The 22731-nt window shown below is 47.9% G+C and overlaps 1 protein-coding gene across 2 annotated transcripts in view; it reads left to right on the top strand.

Moving 5' to 3' along the window:
- USP32 (ubiquitin specific peptidase 32) overlaps nt 1–22731 on the top strand; it is a 113655-nt gene that overhangs the window by 7141 nt on the left and 83783 nt on the right. The gene's annotated exons all lie outside the window — the stretch shown is intronic.

Below are 22731 nucleotides of genomic sequence, written 5' to 3'. Positions count from 1 at the left end.
CTTCTCCTTTAAGTAGACTTTGAAGGGGTACTCCAGCAAAAAAAAGTGTGTCAAAGTGCCAAAGATTTGTAATTTACTTCAATTAAAATTTCCAGTCTTTCAGTACTTATCAGCTGCTGTATGTCCTGCAGGAAGTGGTGTATTCTCTCCAGTCTGACACAGTGCTCTCTGCTGCCACCTCTGTCCATGTCAGGAACTGTCCAGAGCAGCAGCAAATCCCCATAGAAAACCTATCCTGTTCTGGAGTCTGGACAGTTCCTGACACGGACAGAGGTGGCAGCAGAGAGCACTGTGTCAGACTGGAGAGAATACACCACTTCCTGCAGGACATACAGCAGCTGATAAATACTGGAAGACTGGAGAATTTTTTATAGAAGTAAATTGCAAACGTCTGGCACTTTTTTACACCAGTCGATTTAAATGAAATTTTTTTTTCTTTTACTGGAGTACCCTTTTAAAGGAATTTTCTGGGCCATGAAGTTATGTTGCTGTGTAAATTCTGTAAGGTAACCCCTTATCTCTCCCATCCTCCCTATACACTTAAACGTTCAGCGGGGAGGGGTAAGCCAAAAAGCTCTTGTGGCAGCTTATCTCTCTAAGAACAAAGAGGTGTGGCACTGAAATTCCATTCCATCGTTGTCGGTGCAGTCCTAGGAAACCCTCCATAAACATTATACTGGCAGCTGTAAGTATAAAGTGTATGGGGGCCGATACGCCATGCATTTATCAGTGGCCGTGCAGGGTATTGCAGCTTTGTCCAGTTTAAAGGAATTCATCAGCGATGCAATTGAAAAAATGACAGTCTATGCTGCTCAGCCAAACGTTTCCCTACCTAGGTGGGTGACGGAAGAGTCGTTAATGACTGCACAGTTTTGCAGATTTACCCACGGAGCCGCCCAGACCTCATTGGTCAGTTAGAAAATTGCGCTCGACGGGTTTGTGTCCTGCCTGTGTTTTGCCCTCATGGCGTCCACTACGTGAGACCCCTATGGTCCTGTGAATGAAAACAGATCCGCAGCTACAGACGGCATTACTGATGTTTATCCATAGCTGTCCGCAGTGGCGCAAAGCCACAGACTTCGTTGGGTGAGCCCATTGCGGAGTGTGGACTACCCATTGATTTGAATTGACGCTTTTTATACATCTGTAGTTGCTTCAGGTCTTTAGGAAGGCCGTGATATGTGCTGCAGATACAGTATGGTCCTTAAAGTTATATGCCATTATCATGGCCCCATTGCGGATCCGTAACAACTACAGATGTGTAAAACGGTCCATTAAATATTTAATATGTCTTGGGTTCCGCCATACATGTTATGGTAGAAAGACTCCTTTACTAAGTACACCTGTTCCTGAAAAAAAAAACACCAAGCCCTCACCTGGCCCTGTAGATGGAGAAATAAAAGCCCTGTGGGCCAGTTCACACTGGGCAATTCCGCGGCGGAGAGCAGTGTCTGAATGGGAGGGCACTCGCCTCTGCTTCCTCGCCTCTCAAGGAATTGATATGGCAATTAATTGAGCAGAGAGCAGCAGGAGCGGAGGCGTGCGCACCCTCCCATTCAGACACTGCTCTCAGTCGCAGAATTCCGCCGTTTTTGCAGTGTGAACTGTCCCTATAGCTCTTAGAAGGCGAGGAGGAAAAAACATAAATGCAAAAGTGAAAGTTGGCTCTGGGTCATGAAGGGGTTAAAGAGAATGTATTGCCCAGATTTGTTTTTACTGATTAGATGTAGATACCGTCTTATCTGTTTTATGTTTCTCTTTTATGGCTGTAGTGTTTTAAATTTGTTGTACTTTATTGTATTCTACCTAAGAATTTAACTCCTTATAGGGGTATTCCACTCAGACATAACTTTTAATATGTTGCTGCCCATGGTGAGACTAACAATTCCTTCCATACTTGTTATTATGTATTCAGTCTCCTTCCCCCAGTTCTCAGCTGCTGCTGTGTGTGAGCTTTTCTCTGTCTCCCCCCTCCTCCCCCCTCTTTTCTGAGACAGCTGATGTAAATAAGTTCCTGGCAGGCTGTATCTGCAACTTTGTAATGCTGGGAGGGTTGTTCTGAGGTCAAGTTGCTAATAAACTTAAAGGGAACCTGTCACTGGGGACGCGGGCATAAAGCCCGCCCGGCCCCCCGTTGCAGCCCCCAGATACTTACCCTTTCCGGTGATCCCGCTCCTGGAGTCCGTCCCGGGACGGAAGATATCAGCAACCGAAGCCGTGCACGCATGCTGCAGAGGTGAGTCCGATGCCATTCATTATCTATGGGCATTGGAAACATCTCTGGTAATAAGCATAAAACACGCGCACAGCTTCGGGCGCTGATATCTTCCGTCCCGGGGGGGGGGGGGGGGGGATGGGTGTTGGGTGTTGGGTGGGCTCAGGTGACAGGTTCCCTTTAGTGTGAATATTCCTCTTAGCATTACATTGAAGCTACAATGTTGCAGATAAAGCCTGCCAGGGACTTGTTTACATCAGCTGTCTCAGAAGGGAGGGGGTGAAGGTGGAGACAGAGAGAAAAGCTCACCTACAGTGGTGTCTTCAGCAGAAAGCAGCAGCTGATAACTGGGGGAAGGAGACTGAGTAGATGATAACAAGTAGGGAAGGAATTGTTAGTCTCACCATGGACAGCAACATGTGGAATACCCCTTTAAGGACCCATGATGCACCTGTACGTCATTAAGTCCGTAATGGGGTACAGATAGGGGACACGCCATGACCCCACATAGTTTGTTATACTTACTGCTCCGGGCCTCAGCGAATAACGCTGGTTCCGGCTAAACGCTCCGTTACTAGGAACGTCTCCAGTTCTTTGTAATCGAACACCAGATGTAAGGATCAATGCAGTATATATGTGCTGCATTGATCCCTATGAGTAATCAGTGCATCTCTCATAGGCTGCTCCTTGGGGTATTAAAGGTTTCTGTGTAAAAAATAAGACAGTTTCTTTAAGAATACCCCCCCCCCTTTCCATATTAAAAGTTGAAATCACCCCCCTTCCCATTTCATAAATAAATAAATGAATATTCTTGCTATCACCGCTTGTGGAATCGACATTTCTGATCTCGCACGGTAAACTGCGTAAACACAAACATAAGGCCAAAGTGTAAGATTGCAGCAGATCCGGAACAATTGGCGCATGTTTCTAGAATGATGTCCCTTTAACCACCATGGAGTAACGTTGGCTGATGTCACACAGGATTTTGGCCGTTTTTTGACTATTTATGACCTTCTATTTCGGTCTTGTGATTAGATAATGCAGAGCTATAAAATCCTTCTCCGCATCTCGCCATATCACCCGGGCGGCTTTAAAGCTACAGTAACTGATTTGTAATAAATAATTCAGTCGGCCGGAAGAAGCCACAATAACATTAGCGCTGCACGCTGCACGCTTCCTCCTCTCTGGGAGCGGCTTCTGTAATGCAGGGCTCCACAGGCTGCTTCTACAGGGGCCGGAGCCGCCACCAGAGTCCATGTACAAATCAACAATCATGCTCTTCTTGTGTCCGTGTTCTGGTTGGGGGGAGGATTGGATATTTATGTGGTGATTTTTTGTTATAAATGATTTTTTATGGAAGGGGAAAAAAAAATCATCTTAGTACAATAATACAATAGGCTCAGATGTCAGATATTATTTAAGGGGGATTCCGCTCAGACATAACTTTTAATATGTTGCTGCCCATGGTGATACTAATAGTTCCTTCCATACTTGTTTACATCAGCGATGTATTGAGCAGAAAACAGCAGCTCAGAACTGGGGGAAGGAGACTGAATAGATAATAACAAGTATGGAAGGAATTCTCACCATGGGCAGCAACATATCAGAAGTTATGTTTGATGGGAATAGCCCTTTAAAGAGAATCTATCTGCCTTCTCCATAGTCCTCATCGCTGGGCCAGTTACCACACAAAACGCTCTTCTAAGCCTGGAAGTAAACTTCACCCAACTGCATGAACGATACTCTCGCTTCCCCTGCACCGTAGGTTGTAGTGTGACTAGGTCCTTGCGCTGTGTACATACAACATGGAGATGCTGATATTTCTATACAGCAATGTCTCCATTACATCTAACCTCCTGGCCTGGCTGCTATCTCCCTGATAAAGCTGAATATGTGTTACATGGGGCGATTATCAGCTGAACAAACATGACGGAGCATTGGTTCCCGGTTATTGCCCCATGTGACAGTCATGTGACCCCGTGGGTTGTGTGCATAGAAAAGGGAATGGCAGCGTGCATTATTGTTATTGTTATTGTTATTATTATTGTTATTATTGTTATTGTTATTGTTATTATTGTTATTATTATTGTTATTGTTGTTGTTATTATTATTGTTATTGTTGTTGTTATTATTATTGTTATTGTTGTTGTTGTTATTATTATTATTATTATTATTATTATTATTATTATTATTATTATTATTATTATTATGAGTGTTTGAACGTCTTCAGACATTAGAGATACACGTGTAACCCTCATTATTTTATAGACAGAGGGAGACATGTCATTGTTATATTATACACAGAGGGAGACCTGTCATTGTTATATTATACACAGAGGGAGACATGTCATTGTTATATTATACACAGAGGGAGACATGTCATTGTTATATTATACACAGAGGGAGACATGTCATTGTTATATTATACACAGAGGGAGACATGTCATTGTTATATTATACACAGAGGGAGACCTGTCATTGTTATATTATACACAGAGGGAGACATGTCATTGTTATATTATACACAGAGGGAGACCGGTCATTGTTATAGACAGAGGGAGACCTGTCAGACATGTCATTGACCCTGCAATCTCCTGGATCATCTAGTGAGATCCCGCCATTGCTTTCTCTCTCGTGTGTAGTTGGCCGTGTGGTGTAATATTACGGTTCCGTTTCCTTATATAATTTCATTACTGCAGCTTTCTTACCCGCTGTGCAGGGTCAGTGCTGTCAGTGACAGGTAACAACCTTGTCACTGCTAGTCACTGTATACCAACACCTAGAAGAGTTCTATTACCTCCTGTGCAAACATCACCTTATTATCCATCTGTACAGATTCTGTGAATACAGGGAGAGATTTACCATTGAGCGTTGTGCTGGATGCCAGGGAAAAGGTGTGGATTTGGGTAATGGGATGGGTGGGCAAGGGATGTGTAATCCTGTCTCTGGCCACAAGAGTGATTGACAGGGTTGGGGGCCAATGGCTCCTGGCCCGGTCATTCATAGCGTTGCATTTAAAGAGGTTGTGCCCTATCCGCAGCCTATGCGACCTGTGTACCCCCCGCTGATCTACATATGGGGCCCCGGCTTCTCTGTTCTGAATAGAGCTGCGGGTGCACACGATTCGGAGACTGGCTGTGGATAGGGGACAACCTCTTTACCTGTATGATCCCCTTATTAGGAGTGTGCGGAGTTAAAGGGGTACTCTCATCTCGGCTTACATAGTTCTACTTGTAGGACTTGTCAAGTGAAATATTTTTACAAAAATATTGTTATTTACTCGTCTCCTCTTGATCTGCTGCTCTTTCCCTCCCATTATTGACAGTTGGTTTCCCAGGGTACAGAACACCACTCTGCTCTAATAGCAGTGGTCTGGCTGGTGTATATAATAGTACACATTTATATATTATACTGTATATTTATAATTATGTCTGTCTGTCTGTCTGTCTGTCTATCTATCTATCTATCTATCTATCTATCTATCTTCACACTAGCCAGACCACTGATATTAGAGCAGAGTGGTGGTCTGTAACCTAGACAACCAGCTGTCAACAATGGGAGTTAAAATAAAAAAGACATCAGGAGAATGAGGTAAGTTTGCTAAATGAATGTATTTGTAAAAATATTTAACGCTGTGATCCTGCAAGATTGCCTGTGTTAGTTGAGATGAAAATACTCCTTCAGCCTATGTTCACACAATGTAGTTTTTATGACTAGAATGGCCGTTGTTTTCAAGTCAAACAACGGCCAGTCTTGTCATAGAGAAATGTGTTGCATTGAAGTACCTTATTTGAACATAGCCTTAAAGCAAATCTACCTTCAGGTACATTCGATTGAAGTGTTAGACATGAATAGAACGGTGCTGGCGCGGTCTATTTCCGAGCACCGGCCTGGGCTGAAGCACTGGAGGCGGACTGTCCCCAGTGTGATGAAACCCCTGTCCCGCTATGACACGGCTCCATTAGAATCAATGGAGCTGCGTCATAGAGGGACGGGGGTTCCCTCCCACTGGGGGTGGGCCAGCAGGACTGCAGAAGGACTGCGGCAGCGGCTTCCCCGCGCTGGCACCGTTCTATTCACGTGCAACACTTAAAGCGAATGTACCTGATGGTATATTTGCATTACAGGGCCTCCATGCAATGCACCCAGAGTTTCGGACGTATTCCAGGTGCACGTCGGGAGCTGTCTGAAACTTTGGGTTCTGGGTATATGGGACAGCCGTGCAGTACATGTCCTATATTTCCGGAGCTATTTTTCGGCACAGACGCCCTTTAGGAAAAATACTGAAGATTATCCGTCCCCAATAGAACCTTATTTGTCTGTAACTTTACCCAGATTTCCTGAGAAGAAGTCCAGTTAATTTCACAGACAAGGTTAGGAGGCCTCACCGACAACGCTTTCAAGTGCAGCCGTGAATATTTATTTTTCTTTCCTCACACAGAAGTCTTAGATGAGGGTAGTCTTCCTCCCGTGGATGATGCGGTGCGTGTATTCTGACTAAATCCAGTCCATCCAGTGCAGTTTAGTGGATCGGTACTTGATGATGACGTTTTTCACTTACAATGTTACATGCAGTCAGCCTGTGCCGCCTTTCTCCGAGCTCTTCAGCACCAAGGGTTAGTGCCGGACGGCTCCAGTGCACAGCAGAAAATTACACCTTAAAATCACTGTAAGCGTGACAATACTGCACACATAAGCCGGTTATGGGGACCTCGGTTTGGGTTCTTAACCACTTGACAGGCTGTCGGGCCGCCCACATGCTCGGACGGCAGCTTTGGCTTCCTGTAGTGTTTATGACCTACTTTAATCTAATGTACTTTACACCATTCCATGTCATGTGTATGTGACCCTGTCGAGATATCTACCGTGTCAATAATGTTTTCCATTAGGGAGAGACGCTGTTACGATGGAATTACTATGTTATCATACGTAACCAGTCACAATTTATCCGGACGGCAGAAAAGTTTAGAGCTTTGCACTTTATATATTTATCTTGTATCAAGATGCAAATACAGAGCAGGATCTTGGTTTAGTGTGTGTGGCTCTTGAGGTGCGGGGCCCTTGGGGTGAGCCCCTTGCGGTGTGAGGCTCTTGGTGTATCCAGTAGCCTCATCTGACCCTGTAGTTACGTTGCTCTCTCTTCTTTGCTGATCTATGGATGAGGCCGCTCACCTCCTGACGTTGCTGAAGCTTTTTAGAGGTGCCGTAGCCTTTGGGGTGGGAGGCTCTTGGGGTCAGCCCCTTGGGGTGTGAGGCTATTGGTGTATCCAGTATTAGTGTATCCAGTAGCCTCATCTGACCCTGTAGTTACGTTGCTCTCTCTTCTGTGCTGATCTATGGATGAGGCCGCTCACCTCCTGGCGTTGCTGAAGCTTTTTAGAGGTGCAGTAGTCTTTGGTCCATCCAGTTGTGCCTGTTTCGTGTTAAAATCAATGGCGTTATCAGTTTTTACATGATTCATTGTGATCGCCTTCCTGATAAAATGGATAATAGCAAAACACGCCTAATTCAGAGGCTCGTCGCCTAATATCATTTCCATCATTATACCGTCATACTGCTTATCTGTCTGATTTTTTTTCTTTTTTTTTTCTTGTCCATTTCTTAAATTCCGCTTTAGGCTAGATTCACACATACCGTATCTGCAGCGGATTTCACGCTGTGCGTTCGCAGTCAAATCTGCTGCGGATACCATCTTCATTGAGATTACATATGTATGTAAATGTGGGCCTCCCTAACCCCCACCGCATGCTTTACCTGCTCCACGCTCCGGCTGCATCTGAAGTTCCCGATCCCCGTAGGTCCCACTCAGCCAATCAGTGCACAGTCCCGCCCCGCAGTCACTGATTGGCTGGGTGGGACCTCTGGGAGACCTTAAGAATTCCGCTGAGAGTATGTAATCTCTTTGCGTGTGGACATACCTTTACATCACCATTCAATGGATATCCATGTGTTTTCAATGAGGATAAAGGATTTAGCCTCTGCATCCTGTGCACGTCGTGTGAATCCTGCCTTATAGTAATGCAACAAAATACGGAATAAAATGCACCTTGTAAACCTGGCCTTAAGCCCCTATTACACAGGGAGACAGCTGTCAGCGCCCTTTGGCAACGAGCGGGTGAGTCCGGGGGGGGGGGGGGCTTCATAGGGAGGTGCCTGCCTGGGTGATCGCTAGATCGTCCGGGCAGCCCATAGCAGATAGCGGCGGTCTGCTGCCTCCTAATCCACTGAGCGGCGGCAGTAGATCGCTGCTACATTAGTTGTTTTTCTTTTAACATGTTGAAAGACAAACAACAACAACGATCAGCCAACATCTTCATGTCCGCTTATCGTTGCCTTCTATCACACGAGATGGTTATTGGTCGATAATGGTCTCGTGTAATAGGGCCTTTAGAATGTTTCCTTGTTTTTTGGATTTTCTATGCTTGAGACTGGGCTTGTGTCTTGCATCCTGAATGACTTCTTCCAATTATATATATAATGATCCTGTTACACCCGAGTCACTAGCATTGTGCAATCCTGCTGAGCACTAGGTTTCCCAGTGTTTGGGTGGAACACATGTACCAACAAGTCATGGATAGTCTGAGAATACATGTGGTGTCTTCTGGAGATGTATACCCTCAGTAGGTCATACCATATAGGCAGTTTTATGTTACATAATACCGACCCTTTTTGTTCAATATCTCGTCATAAGAAAAATAAAATGGTGTTTGCTGTAGTGTTGAGCGAACGTTTGGGTTTGTCTGAACCTGAATGCTCGGCATTTGACTCCCAGTGCCTGGGGAAGTTGGATGCCGCCCTAGGGAGTCCTGGAAACATGGATACAGCCTATGGCCATGTTTTCCTGGTAGCGCTAGTTTGGAAAGTTAGCTCCTCATTACTTTCAGGCTGTTGTTAGGTGGTAGAATATGCATTTGTCATACTAAACCGTTTTAGATGAAGTGCTCATGTCAAGTCATAATTATGCTTTGCGACTTGTGTTCGGGGCCGTACGTGTTCTTTATGGCCTGAAGGTTGTCAGTTTCATGGATGAGAAGGACGTAGAGCCATCCTATCCCAGCAGGTTCTGACATGGAGGAGGAGGTAGGCCGCTATAGGCCCAATAGCTCAGAGAGGACAGACGTGCCGTCACTTAAACCGTTAGACGATTTCCTGGTGAACTTGTCGACATTTGTACATGAGAATGGTGAAATGTTTCTTCCCAAAAGGGAAGCGCACTACTTGAACGGAATGTATTGCAACAGACGTCTTTAAGCTCTTGGGCTGCCCAGACTATTGTGCTTGGTGTCCGCTTCCTCACAGGTAAAACAATTTACTGTTTCTTATTGAGGCAGGTTTACCGTTGCAGATGTGCCGCAATTGTGGTGTAATTTGCACCATAAATCTCCATTAATAGGGGCCTCGTGTCTAACACCGTGCACCATAAATCCACAAGATTCTGGCATGGGGGAGGGGATTGGTGGGAGGTGAGTATGCAGGGTTTAATGCACAAAACCCCTGTAAAGTGAGAGAACCCCTGTAAAGTGAATGTATTATAAATGCTACTGTGCTTCTTCCAGTCATATTTCTACTTTACTCTGCAGAGATGCAGGAGACCTACGACCTGGAGATTGTGCTTCGATATAGGGACACCTTGATCCAATATATTCCTGAAGACTTATTTATTTTCCCAAAATAACGCATTTCAGGGTCACATAACCCTCCTTCAGATAATGGATAGTGGTCACTTGTCTGTTTGAGGAATGACCCTGAAGCACGTTGTTTTGGACAAATCCATCTTGGTGACTATATTTTATCCAGGTCTCCCTTTATTGGAACGCCATCTCCAGATCGTTTTTCTCTTAAATCTCTGCATTTTTTTGGCCGATCCCTGATTTAACATCAGGTATTGATCTGTTGTAGACGGCAGCATAGTCGGACACCCTGGAGAAAATTTTTTGACAATTGTCTGATATTTTGGGATATTATGGCTCTTGATTTCCACAACTCTGTAAGGCGAGTGGATATCCCAATCCCTTTACTGAATTCTATTAAAGCGAATCCGTACCGGCCGGTACTCACCCCAACTGCAGTACCGTTTTGTACAATTCGTCATGTTATGTCTGGTCTAAGGGTCGGCCCTTCTCTTGAGATCAGTATTTTGGCGACAAGCTTTATTCTGGCGGGGAGTCAATGAGGCCGGGCCTAGAGCATCCGTGTCCTAGGCCTGCAGCGCCTCACTCCCCTCCTCCATCCTGCCCAGGGGCCTGCCGAAAATGAAAGGCGGGGAAAGAGGTGCGGACGCAGAAAACTGACGGGTCAGTTCTTTGCGGCGCCGCACGGGATCCCGGCCCGAGCGTATACAATGTGTATACGCTCCGGCCGGGATCCCATAAAACAATAGGCTATGTTCCCCTCCGCACAAAGTACGGCCGTTGTTGCCGATTGCAACAACGGCCGTACTTTTAGGTAGTGTGAACATAGCCTTAAACCGTTTCAGAGCTCCTGGCATCATGATGAATAATGATGCCGGGGATTCAGAATTCCGTCCCGTAGCAGATTGTCTATATTAACGGACTGTGCGCGGAATGTTAGTAAATTCAGCTTCTAATCCATTCTGAACACGCTGTAATCTCCGTCTTTTAATATGTGATGATTGATAAAGCAGACGGGTTGTATCAGCAAACATGATGAGCTTCATACAGTAAGTCAGAGCTCTTTTGTACTCTTACACTATTGTCTCTTTCAGTAGATTAATTCACTGTCATTTTTTATACTTTAGACTAGGTATGTATTAACCTGATGACAAATGACATTGAACTTGGTGAATGGTGAAAATTAGTTTTTAAAAGCAGATATAGCGTTGATGGAACTTGAACACTTAAGCTGCATTAACACGTCTGTAGATTTTGCCGACCTACGGATGCTGAATGCCTGCAGCGGGGGAACTGAATGCAGCCTAAACCATGAAGCATGTGTTGGGGTTTATATTTAAATGGAACCTGGGACCAGAACCCACCAGACCCTACGATAGAGCACCCAATACTTACCCCCGCCTGCCGCTGCTGCTGCTGTTGCCGGAGGGGGGAAATATTGGGGGGGGGGTCGGGTGGGTTCTGCTCCGGCTGACAGGTTCCCTTTGAAGCTATTACTGTTGTCCCAGCACTTGTGTACTTTTTTTAGCTGGACAACAAAGAGTCATCGTTGCTAATAGCAACCACTCAGATGGCTGATTGTCGGAGCCCTCCTGCTCCTGAGTGCTGCAGCGTGGTTACTGTATCAATATGGCGTCTTTATGGCTTGCTGTATGTGTATTATAGCACTAATAGTCACAGTACAGAACATAAATGATTTGTACTGTCATCAGGTGTATAAAATATTAATGGGAACCTATGCTGCTAACTGGAAGTATCCTTTAAGGAGCGATAGATGCTTACGGGAGACTCGTAGCCTGGGACATATCACGGGGATCTATGAAGAAGAGAGGTAACTCCGAGGAGCCGCCCTGTTATTGTGTTCTTGTCCCTTCAGGGGACTGTTATGTATCTATGAGGATAGTCATGTTGGCCGTGATACAGGGTGTATCTAGCAGTTTACTGCTCTTTTCTGTTCTATTTTCTCTTTTCTTAGAGCCCTATTACACGGAACGAGAATTGGCTGAATCGTCCCTATCCGGCCGATAATTTTTCCGTGTGATAAACACAACGATCAGCTGATGACAATGATCATCGCCTAATCGTTGATATAGCTTTGGACTTATAATTGTCGGGCACTGACTGCGCATTGCTACGTGTAATAGCGGCGCGCGGCCGGTGGTTGACGATTTGCAAAGTGCACATATTACCTATCTATGGTCCAGGCTCCTCTTGCGTTCTGTTTCTCCCCGGATCCCACGCGCCTCAGCTGCAGGCAGCTCAGCCAATCACTGTCCGGGACTGTCGCGGCCAGTGATTGGCTGAGCAGCCTGTCAGCTTAGACAGGCCGCTCTGAAACTGCAGCGCGCAGGGCCCGGGGGGAAGCAGAGCGCAAGAGGAGCCTGGACCATGGATAGGTAATGTATGCAGTTTAAGCAAGGGCTGCAAGGACATCGGTAACGATGTCCATGCAGCCCTTGTTAAACTATTATCGGGCCGTGTAATAGGCTCAGTAAACGAGCGCCAATCTAGGAGTGTTACCTGTTTGAGTGTCTCTTGAAGCTGATGCATTGGTGATATAATGTTTTTTCCTTGGACATGAGATCCTGGCTATATTCCTTTGTTCTTGCCCATTATCTTGCACATTATACTTTCAGTTGTCCCATCGGGCATATCCGTTGGATATGTCAGGTATATATAGATTTGTTGTGTTGGGTTATGTTTTTTTTTTGTGTGTTTTTATTGAAATTTTAATTAAGTACAATTGTAGTCTTAGTATAAGCATCAAACCTAATAAAAAGCCATTCAAAGTTATACCAGTGTACAAAGGCTGTAAGGTGAACATTTCAAACAGTTGTGCTCAAAAGTTTACAGACCTCGGCAGAATTTCTGCTTTATTGTCCCTTTTTTGAGAGAATATGAATGATAATACATAAACTTTCCACGGCCCCCCCTCGTGGTTAGTGGTCGGGTGACTCCGTTTATTGTCACACTACTGTGTTTTCTCTTTTTACATTAATGGCAACCAAAAACATCCAAATGACCCTGATCAAAAAGTTAACATACCCCAGGTTTTTTTTTTTAAATAAAAAATAACAAAATAAAGGGCAACAATGAAAAAAGTGAAAAAAATCTGCTGGTTAACATTTAATAGTGATAATTCTCTAATCTTTTTTCGGTGATCTCCGTTATAATGTGGCCTTTCTCTTCCCTTTTGGCTGCCAGGTTTTTCTCGGCCTATAGACAGTGCGTCCCCCAGCAGTGGATGGTCGGCTCTCTTCCTCTGTGAGAGTAATTTGTCATAATGCCGTTATAATGCTGTAAGCCGCTTACTGGAGGTTTATTTATAGGCCGCATGTTGCCGCTGAGAGCTGTCTCCTGAAAATAAACCAGCGTTGCTTTATTAGCATTCTGTTGCTTCATTGACTATTTATCTATGCATGTCGGCGTCCTCGGGGCTCGTACGATCCCTCCGGAGCAGCGATCCGATGCTGCTTATGTGGGAATCACATAGAAACATTGTCAGGATGTCTGTAGTGTTGTGTAGCTGTTTTATCTGGCAGCTGCTTTACTAGATCCTCTTTGCTCTGTGTGTGTGTGTGTGTGTATGTGTGTGTGTATATATATATATATATATATATATATATATATATATATATATATATATATATATATATACATATACATGCAACATCCGTGCCAATTCATACGGACACATAAGGTGAATAGCAGGACTCCGAGATCTCAGCTATAGGGGATACTTTTTGTGTGTATGCACATGCATATATACATACATATATACATATATATATTATATGTATGTGTATACACACAGAAAGTATCCCCTATAGCTGAGATCTCGGAGTCCTGCTATTCACCTTATGTGTCCGTATGAATTGGCACGGACGTTGCATATATATATATATATATAAAATCTAGTGTAACTATTTGTGGTGGCAGCTGGTATTGTATGGTGTGTTTTGGTTTTTACAAGGTTTAATGGGTTGCTCTGTGTGTTTTTATCCTGTCATATTAATAAAGCTTGTTTTGAGTGTGATTGCTCTTTGGTGTGAGTGTACTCCAGCAAACCTTTTTTTTTTTCTTTTTCAAATCATCTGATGTCAGAAAGTTATATAGATTTCTAATTTTACTTCTATTTAAATAATCTCCAGTCTTCCAGTACTTATCTGCTGCTGTATGTCCTGCAGGAAGTGGTGTATTCTCTCCAGTATGACACAGCGCTCTCTGCTGCCACCTCTGTCCATGTCAGGAACTGTCCAGAGCAGCAGCAAATCCACATAGAAACCTCTCCTGCTCTGGACAGTTCCTGACATGAACATAATTTGAGTTACTGACTAAGAAAAAACATAAAACCTTTTAAATCTGCGCGGTGTATGGAAACCAAAAATGTGTCTGGTTGTGAAGCGAGGAAACTGGCCCAGTGTAGATGCAGGACACATTAGATTTACTTACATATGGTAATCCCCGGTACTAATAACTGAGCGCAGAACACTACGGATCTGCAGAGTCATATCCCGGCCATTTACCAGATTTATTCTGTAGGTTTCACTGTCACAATAGACCCTGTTTCTGCAAATTCCAAAAATAAAAAGGCTTCACATTTCAAATAAAATCTGTGCCGTGATTGGTGGCTGCAGGCACCGACAGACTTTTTGCTCTAATTTCTCATCCCCGGCCGTTTACCACTGCTGTAACTTTACCTACAGACCTGTACTGTACATGGGGACGAGGTGTCACCCCTGTACTGGACATGGGGACGAGGTGTCACCCCTGTACTGGACATGGGGACGAGGTGTCACCCCTGTACTGGACATGGGGACGAGGTGTCACCCCTGTACTGGACATGGGGACGAGGTGTCACCCCTGTACTGGACATGGGGACGAGGTGTCACCCCTGTACTGGACATGGGGACGAGGTGTCACCCCTGTACTGGACATGGGGACGAGGTGTCACCCCTGTACTGGACATGGGGACGAGGTGTCACCCCTGTACTGGACATGGGGACGAGGTGTCACCCCTGTAGGTCTGGACATGGGGGCGAGGTGTCACCCCTGTAGGTCTGGACATGGGGACGAGGTGTCACCCCTGTAGGTCTGGACATGGGGGCGAGGTGTCACCCCTGTAGGCCTGTACATGGGGGCGAGGTGTCACCCCTGTAGGTCTGTACATGGGGACGAGGTGTCACCCCTGTAGGTCTGTACATGGGGACGAGGTGTCACCCCTGTAGGTCTGTACATGGGGACGAGGTGTCACCCCTGTAGGTCTGTACATGGGGACGAGGTGTCACCCCTGTAGGTCTGTACATGGGGACGAGGTGTCACCCCTGTAGGTCTGTACATGGGGACGAGGTGTCACCCCTGTAGGTCTGTACATGGGGACGAGGTGTCACCCCTGTAGGTCTGTACATGGGGACGAGGTGTCACCCCTGTAGGTCTGTACATGGGGACGAGGTGTCACCCCTGTAGGTCTGTACATGGGGACGAGGTGTCACCCCTGTAGGTCTGTACATGGGGACGAGGTGTCACCCCTGTAGGTCTGTACATGGGGACGAGGTGTCACCCCTGTAGGTCTGTACATGGGGACGAGGTGTCACCCCTCTAGGCCTGTACATGGGGACGAGGTGTCACCCCTCTAGGCCTGTACATGGGGACGAGGTGTCACCCCTGTAGGCCTGTACATGGGGACGAGGTGTCACCCCTGTAGGCCTGTACATGGGGACGAGGTGTCACCCCTGTAGGCCTGTACATGGGGACGAGGTGTCACCCCTGTAGGCCTGTACATGGGGACGAGGTGTCACCCCTGTAGGCCTGTACATGGGGACGAGGTGTCACCCCTGTAGGCCTGTACATGGGGACGAGGTGTCACCCCTGTAGGCCTGTACATGGGGACGAGGTGTCACCCCTGTAGGCCTGTACATGGGGACGAGGTGTCACCCCTGTAGGCCTGTACATGGGGACGAGGTGTCACCCCTGTAGGCCTGTACATGGGGACGAGGTGTCACCCCTGTAGGCCTGTACATGGGGACGAGGTGTCACCCCTGTAGGCCTGTACATGGGGACGAGGTGTCACCCCTGTAGGCCTGTACATGGGGACGAGGTGTCACCCCTGTAGGCCTGTACATGGGGACGAGGTGTCACCCCTGTAGGCCTGTACATGGGGACGAGGTGTCACCCCTGTAGGCCTGTACATGGGGACGAGGTGTCACCCCTGTAGGCCTGTACATGGGGACGAGGTGTCACCCCTGTAGGCCTGTACATGGGGACGAGGTGTCACCCCTGTAGGCCTGTACATGGGGACGAGGTGTCACCCCTGTAGGCCTGTACATGGGGACGAGGTGTCACCCCTGTAGGCCTGTACATGGGGACGAGGTGTCACCCCTGTAGGCCTGTACATGGGGACGAGGTGTCACCCCTGTAGGCCTGTACATGGGGACGAGGTGTCACCCCTGTAGGCCTGTACATGGGGACGAGGTGTCACCCCTGTAGGCCTGTACATGGGGACGAGGTGTCACCCCTGTAGGCCTGTACATGGGGACGAGGTGTCACCCCTGTAGGCCTGTACATGGGGACGAGGTGTCACCCCTGTAGGCCTGTACATGGGGACGAGGTGTCACCCCTGTAGGCCTGTACATGGGGACGAGGTGTCACCCCTGTAGGCCTGTACATGGGGACGAGGTGTCACCCCTGTAGGCCTGTACATGGGGACGAGGTGTCACCCCTGTAGGCCTGTACATGGGGACGAGGTGTCACCCCTGTAGGCCTGTACATGGGGACGAGGTGTCACCCCTGTAGGCCTGTACATGGGGACGAGGTGTCACCCCTGTAGGCCTGTACATGGGGACGAGGTGTCACCCCTGTAGGCCTGTACATGGGGACGAGGTGTCACCCCTGTAGGCCTGTACATGGGGACGAGGTGTCACCCCTGTAGGCCTGTACATGGGGACGAGGTGTCACCCCTGTAGGCCTGTACATGGGGACGAGGTGTCACCCCTGTAGGCCTGTACATGGGGACGAGGTGTCACCCCTGTAGGCCTGTACTAGGGCTGGGCGATATGGGCAAAAAATAAAATCTCGATTTTTTTTTTTTTTCTTTTTTTTTAAATTTTTTGACGATTCTCGATTTAAATCTCGATTTTTTTTTTTTTTTTTTTTTTTTTTTCCTTTTTTGCTAAATAAACAGAACATTTTCTCCCTGCAGCATCAGATACTATTTTAATATTTTAGACAACAACTGTATTGATTTCCAGTGTAACAGAGGCCCCATATAGTATAGGAAATCATGTTTGTGCCTCCATCTACGTAGGGTGTAGTAGTGGAGGTATAGTGGATAGGGGGTGTAGGAGTGGAGGTATAGTGGATAAGGGGTGTAGTAGTACAGGTATAGATGAGGGGGGACTGGGGTGACACTAAAGGGGACTGGGGTGACACTAAAGGGGACTGGGGTGACACTAAAGGGGACTGGGGGACACTAAAGGGGACTGGGGGACACTAAAGGGGACTGGGGTGACACTGGGGGACACTAAAGGGGACTGGGGTGACCCTGGGGGACTGGAGGGACAATGGGGGACACTAAAGGGGACTGGGGTGACACTGGGTGACACTAAAGGGGACTGGGGTGACACTAAAGGGGACTGGGGTGACACTAAAGGGGACTAGGGTGACACTAAAGGGGACTGGGGTGACACTGGGGGACACTAAAGGGGACTGGGGTGACACTAAAGGGGACTGGGGTGACACTAAAGGGGACTGGGGTGACACTAAAGGGGACTGGGGTGACACTAAAGGGGACTGGGGTGACACTAAAGGGGACTGGGGTGACACTAAAGGGGACTGGGGTGACACTGGGGGACTGGAGGGACAATGGGGGACACTAAAGGGGACTGGGGGGACACTGGGGGACTGGAGGGACAATGGGGGACACTAAAGGGGACTGGGGGGACACTGAGGGGACTGGAGGGACAATGGGGGACACTAAAGGGGACACTGGGGGGACACTGAGGGGACTGGGGGGGACACTGAGGGGACTGGGGGGGACACTGAGGGAACAATGAGGGGACTGGGGGGGACACACTGAAGGGGACTGGGGGGGACACTGAAGGGGACTGGGGGTTGACACACTGAAGGGGACGGGGGGGGGGACACTGAAGGGGACTGGGGGGGGAAACTGAAGGGGACTGGGGGGGGGACACTGAGGGAACAATGAGGGGATTGGGGGGACACTGAGGGGACTGGGGGGTGACTGGTGCTTCTGGAGGTGATTGGAGCAGGAGGGCACATACATCTCCTCCTCCTCTCACCTCCACACACACGCTCCCCTCCCGGCCAGATATGGAGGTCCCGGGTCTGTGGAGGAGGAGGCCGCAGGGACTACAGTAGGTGGTGATCGCATAGCTGCGGGTCACGGAGCTATACAGCGGGAACGGGGGTCTGCAGCGAGCCCCCCGTTCCCGCTGTATAGCTCCAGGACGAGCAGCGCCGCGATCACCACCTACTGTAGTCCCTGCGGCCTCCTCCTCCACAGACCCGGGACCTCCATATCTGGCCGGGAGGGGAGTGGGACGCTCAGTGGAAGGGGCGGGGGCAGGTCAGCGGCGGCGCTGTCAGTGGCTGGAGGCCGCCGGCACTGCACCGCCCCTCTCCAGCCTGGCCACCCAGCATCTTCTCCCCGCTCACCCACACCGCCCCTCTACGGCTCTCCCGCCGGCCTGCACCGCAACCCCCCTTCTCTCAGCTCCTCCCCGGCACCGCAGCCCGAAATGATTAAATTAATTCGATTAATCGCCCAGCCCTAGTCTGTACATGGGGACGAGGTGTTACCCCTGTAGGTCTGTACATGGGGACGAGGTGTTACCCCTGTACTGTACGTACATGGGGACGAGGTGTTACCCCTGTAGGTCTGTACATGGGGACGAGGTGTTACCCCTGTACTGTACATGGGGACGAGGTGTTACCCCTGTAGGCCTGTACATGGGGACGAGGTGTTACCCCTGTAGGCCTGTACATGGGGACGAGGTGTTACCCCTGTACTGTACATGGGGACGAGGTGTTACCCCTGTACTGTACGTACATGGGGACGAGGTGTTACCCCTGTACTGTACGTACATGGGGACGAGGTGTTACCCCTGTAGGCCTGTACATGGGGACGAGGTGTTACCCCTGTAGGCCTGTACATGGGGACGAGGTGTCACCCCTGTAGGCCTGTACATGGGGACGAGGTGTCACCCCTGTAGGCCTGTACATGGGGACGAGGTGTTACCCCTGTACTGTACATGGGGACGAGGTGTTACCCCTGTAGGCCTGTACATGGGGACGAGGTGTTACCCCTGTACTGTACATGGGGACGAGGTGTTACCCCTGTACTGTACGTACATGGGGACGAGGTGTTACCCCTGTACTGTACGTACATGGGGACGAGGTGTTACCCCTGTAGGTCTGTACATGGGGACGAGGTGTTACCCCTGTACTGTACATGGGGACGAGGTGTTACCCCTGTAGGCCTGTACATGGGGACGAGGTGTTACCCCTGTACTGTACAGGGGACGAGGTGTTACCCCTGTAGGCCTGTACATGGGGACGAGGTGTTACCCCTGTAGGCCTGTACATGGGGACGAGGTGTTACCCCTGTAGGCCTGTACATGGGGACGAGGTGTTACCCCTGTAGGCCTGTACATGGGGACGAGGTGTCACCCCTGTAGGCCTGTACATGGGGACGAGGTGTCACCCCTGTAGGCCTGTACATGGGGACGAGGTGTCACCCCTGTAGGCCTGTACATGGGGGCGAGGTGTCACCCCTGTAGGCCTGGACATGGGGGCGAGGTGTCACCCCTGTAGGCCTGTACATGGGGACGAGGTGTCACCCCTGTAGGCCTGTACATGGGGACGAGGTGTCACCCCTGTAGGCCTGTACATGGGGACGAGGTGTCACCCCTGTAGGCCTGGACATGGGGGCGAGGTGTCACCCCTGTAGGCCTGTACATGGGGACGAGGTGTTACCCCTGTAGGCCTGTGCAGAACAGATTCACCAGGTTTTCTCTCTTTCCTTGTTGTTCTGTTGATGTCACATCAGTTGTTTGTCTGGAAACACAAGGTGGGGATAACATGTTAGTATATAAAACACTTCAAAATGTGGAATGATGTGTGATTTTCAGGTCCTGCAAGTCCATCTGTTTACACTGCAGGAACAAGTCCATCATCTCTGCCTATAGGGTCTTATAGAACAGGTTTGGCTTATTTTTCTTTTCTTTTTTCATTACATTAAAGGGGAACTCCGGCGAAAAACTTTCTTTCAAATTAACTGGTTTCAGAAAGTTCTGTAGATTTGTAATTGTAATTATAAGTTTCCTCACGTTTTCATTTTTGCGGATCAGCAAAAAGTATGGATGCAGGTGTATGGAAATGGAAATACACCTTTTAAGAGCCAAGTCCTGTAGGTGTGACTGTAGATGACTATAGTACAGTGCTGACGGGCCTCCCAGGCCTATCGCGTTCCGCACACTCATCTGCGGTAATAACGTTGGAATAGTCTCTTGTTTGGTTTTCAAGAAACCTAAAATAAAAACTCCCAAAGTGGAACCGGAAATCGCTTGAGATTTGTAGATTGTGGAGACTCCGAGGGGATCGGGCACAGCGCTAAACCCCCTGACCCATCTATTCAGTGAGAATCCTGACTCCATATAATATATAATTTCTGTATAACATTACACCAGCAGCTATCTGGGAGTATTACCCACTATAGTGTACTGTAGTGCAGGGACTGAGGCTGCGGCACGGCCGATATATGTAACCGAGAACAATGGCTCCATTCATCTGCTCAGCAAATGCCAACTCATGTTTTCTCCCAACATCACATAATGAAGATTACAGTAATTTTTAATGAGCGTTGTGAAGTATTGGACACTGGTTACATGAATGGAGGTTCTCAGAATATGGAGGCATAGATGACGGTCAGTAAGCCTCCGCCTTCCTGCCTACAGCTCACCTGCAAGATTATTATAAACGTGAGTGGAGATCTCGGCTGTGCTGAAGTGTTGGGTTTATAAACATCCATTCAGCTTTTCCTTCTCTGCTACATTTAAAGGGGACCTGTCAGCAGATTTCTGATGACAAAAATAAAGACGTTGTACAACAGGGCGTCTTACCCTGGATCAGGAGAGAGAACTCTTATTTCAGTCTGTTGCTCCCACGCTGAGATATAAAGTATATATATATATATATATATATATATATAAACAGCTCCACCCCAGGGGCCTGGAAAAGCTGGATCCAATCCTGGGAGAAGTTTCCCAGGTCTGGTTCCAGCTTTTCCAGGCACCCGTGAAGGAGCGGCATGGATTTCAGAAGCAGCCGGCTGATAAACAGATTGACGAGCTAACAACGTCCTTGGTTTATCCTGTAGATTTGCTCATCTCTATTTGGAACCTTCTTTCCTGACTGATGTGCCTGTTCCTGCCTGTAAACACCTACTCTGCTTAGTGGGCATTGCTGGGAATCTAGGGGAACATCCAGTGGGCTTTATCTTCTCATTTGCGCAAACAGCGTAGGATTGATAGATTAGATAAGAGATGATTTGGGATTAAATGTCCTATTGTACATTGCTTTTATTTTACAGAGTACCTGTCACTGTAATAAGAACTAATAAATAAAGGTAATGATTAGAGATGAGCGAACCTGGAGCAGCTGAAGCCCATCCGACCCCGAACATTCGGCATGTGATTAGCAGTGGCTGCTGAAGTTGGATAATGCCCTAAGGCTATGTGGAAATCATGGGTATAGTCATTGGCCGTATCCATGTTTTCCAGACAACCTTAGAGCTTTATCCAACCTTAGCAGCTGCCACTAACCAAATGCCAAACGCTCCGGTTCAGATGGAGTCCAGCATGCTCGAGGGTCGCTCATCTCTAGTAATGATCCCACTGAGTCTTACTGCTGAGACCTGTTGGGATTCGGAGATACTGCTGGAGAGAGACAGCGGCAGCTGTGCCATCCACTTCCTACTCTGAGACTGCCTAGACGGTCAGTCAGGCGCCCGGGAAGTGGATCATGCTGCTGTCTTGCTCTCTCCCTGACTGTATCTCCTGATCCCAGCAGGTCTCAGCAGCAAGACCCAGTGGAATCAATAAGTGATGGAACCAAAAATTTTCGTTAGATTTAGTGGTACATTCACTTTAAACTCGGTCAGATCGGCATCCGATCAGAACAACATGTGTTATCTGTCCATGTAAAAGGACCCTAAGGAGCTGTAAAATGGGTCAGATTTATACAAGGTGGTGTTCTTCTTTATGCAAAGTATTGGTTTAAGGTATGGCATTCATGAAGTGCACCATTATGATACTCTTCATCCAATGGCTTCCTGTCCGGTCTGCTTTTATCCAGCTTAGACCTCATTTACATGTTTCAGGATTGTATGTTATGGCCACAGGCATCGGCCACAATCTTGGAAAAAAAAAGGGTTAAAATGGTGCGGATCTGTAATTTTTGCGTATGTTAGATGTTACGGCAGTAACCTCCACAAATTATGGACGCTCCGATAGACTTAATGGATTGCGGATCTATAAAATTACTGACAGTGTAAACGGCTCAATAGAAATTGTTGGGCCCCAAATTTGTCAGAAATTGCAAATCAGCAATTAGAGAAATTTGCGGAACGTGTGAATAAGGCCTTAGTGTAGGACAGGGGTCCTCCGCCCTCTATGCAACAAGTCTAGAGTTCCTGCCGTACGGCTGTGCATGTGGCCCGGTATGTTTATCACCTATAGGAGATGATAGATGATTTGCTGCTCTTAGCAAGCTGCTTATTATTTGGCCAGGCTAGAATCTGTTGTCTTCTCCTGGACCTGGCACCCCGTCATTTTGCCAGAGAAACAGTCTGATTGTTTTTGGCTGAAT

The sequence above is a fragment of the Dendropsophus ebraccatus genome, chromosome 5 (assembly GCF_027789765.1).
Source record: "Dendropsophus ebraccatus isolate aDenEbr1 chromosome 5, aDenEbr1.pat, whole genome shotgun sequence".
Taxonomy (NCBI): Eukaryota; Metazoa; Chordata; class Amphibia; order Anura; family Hylidae; genus Dendropsophus; species Dendropsophus ebraccatus.
This window is presented reverse-complemented; position numbering and strand designations above follow the sequence as displayed.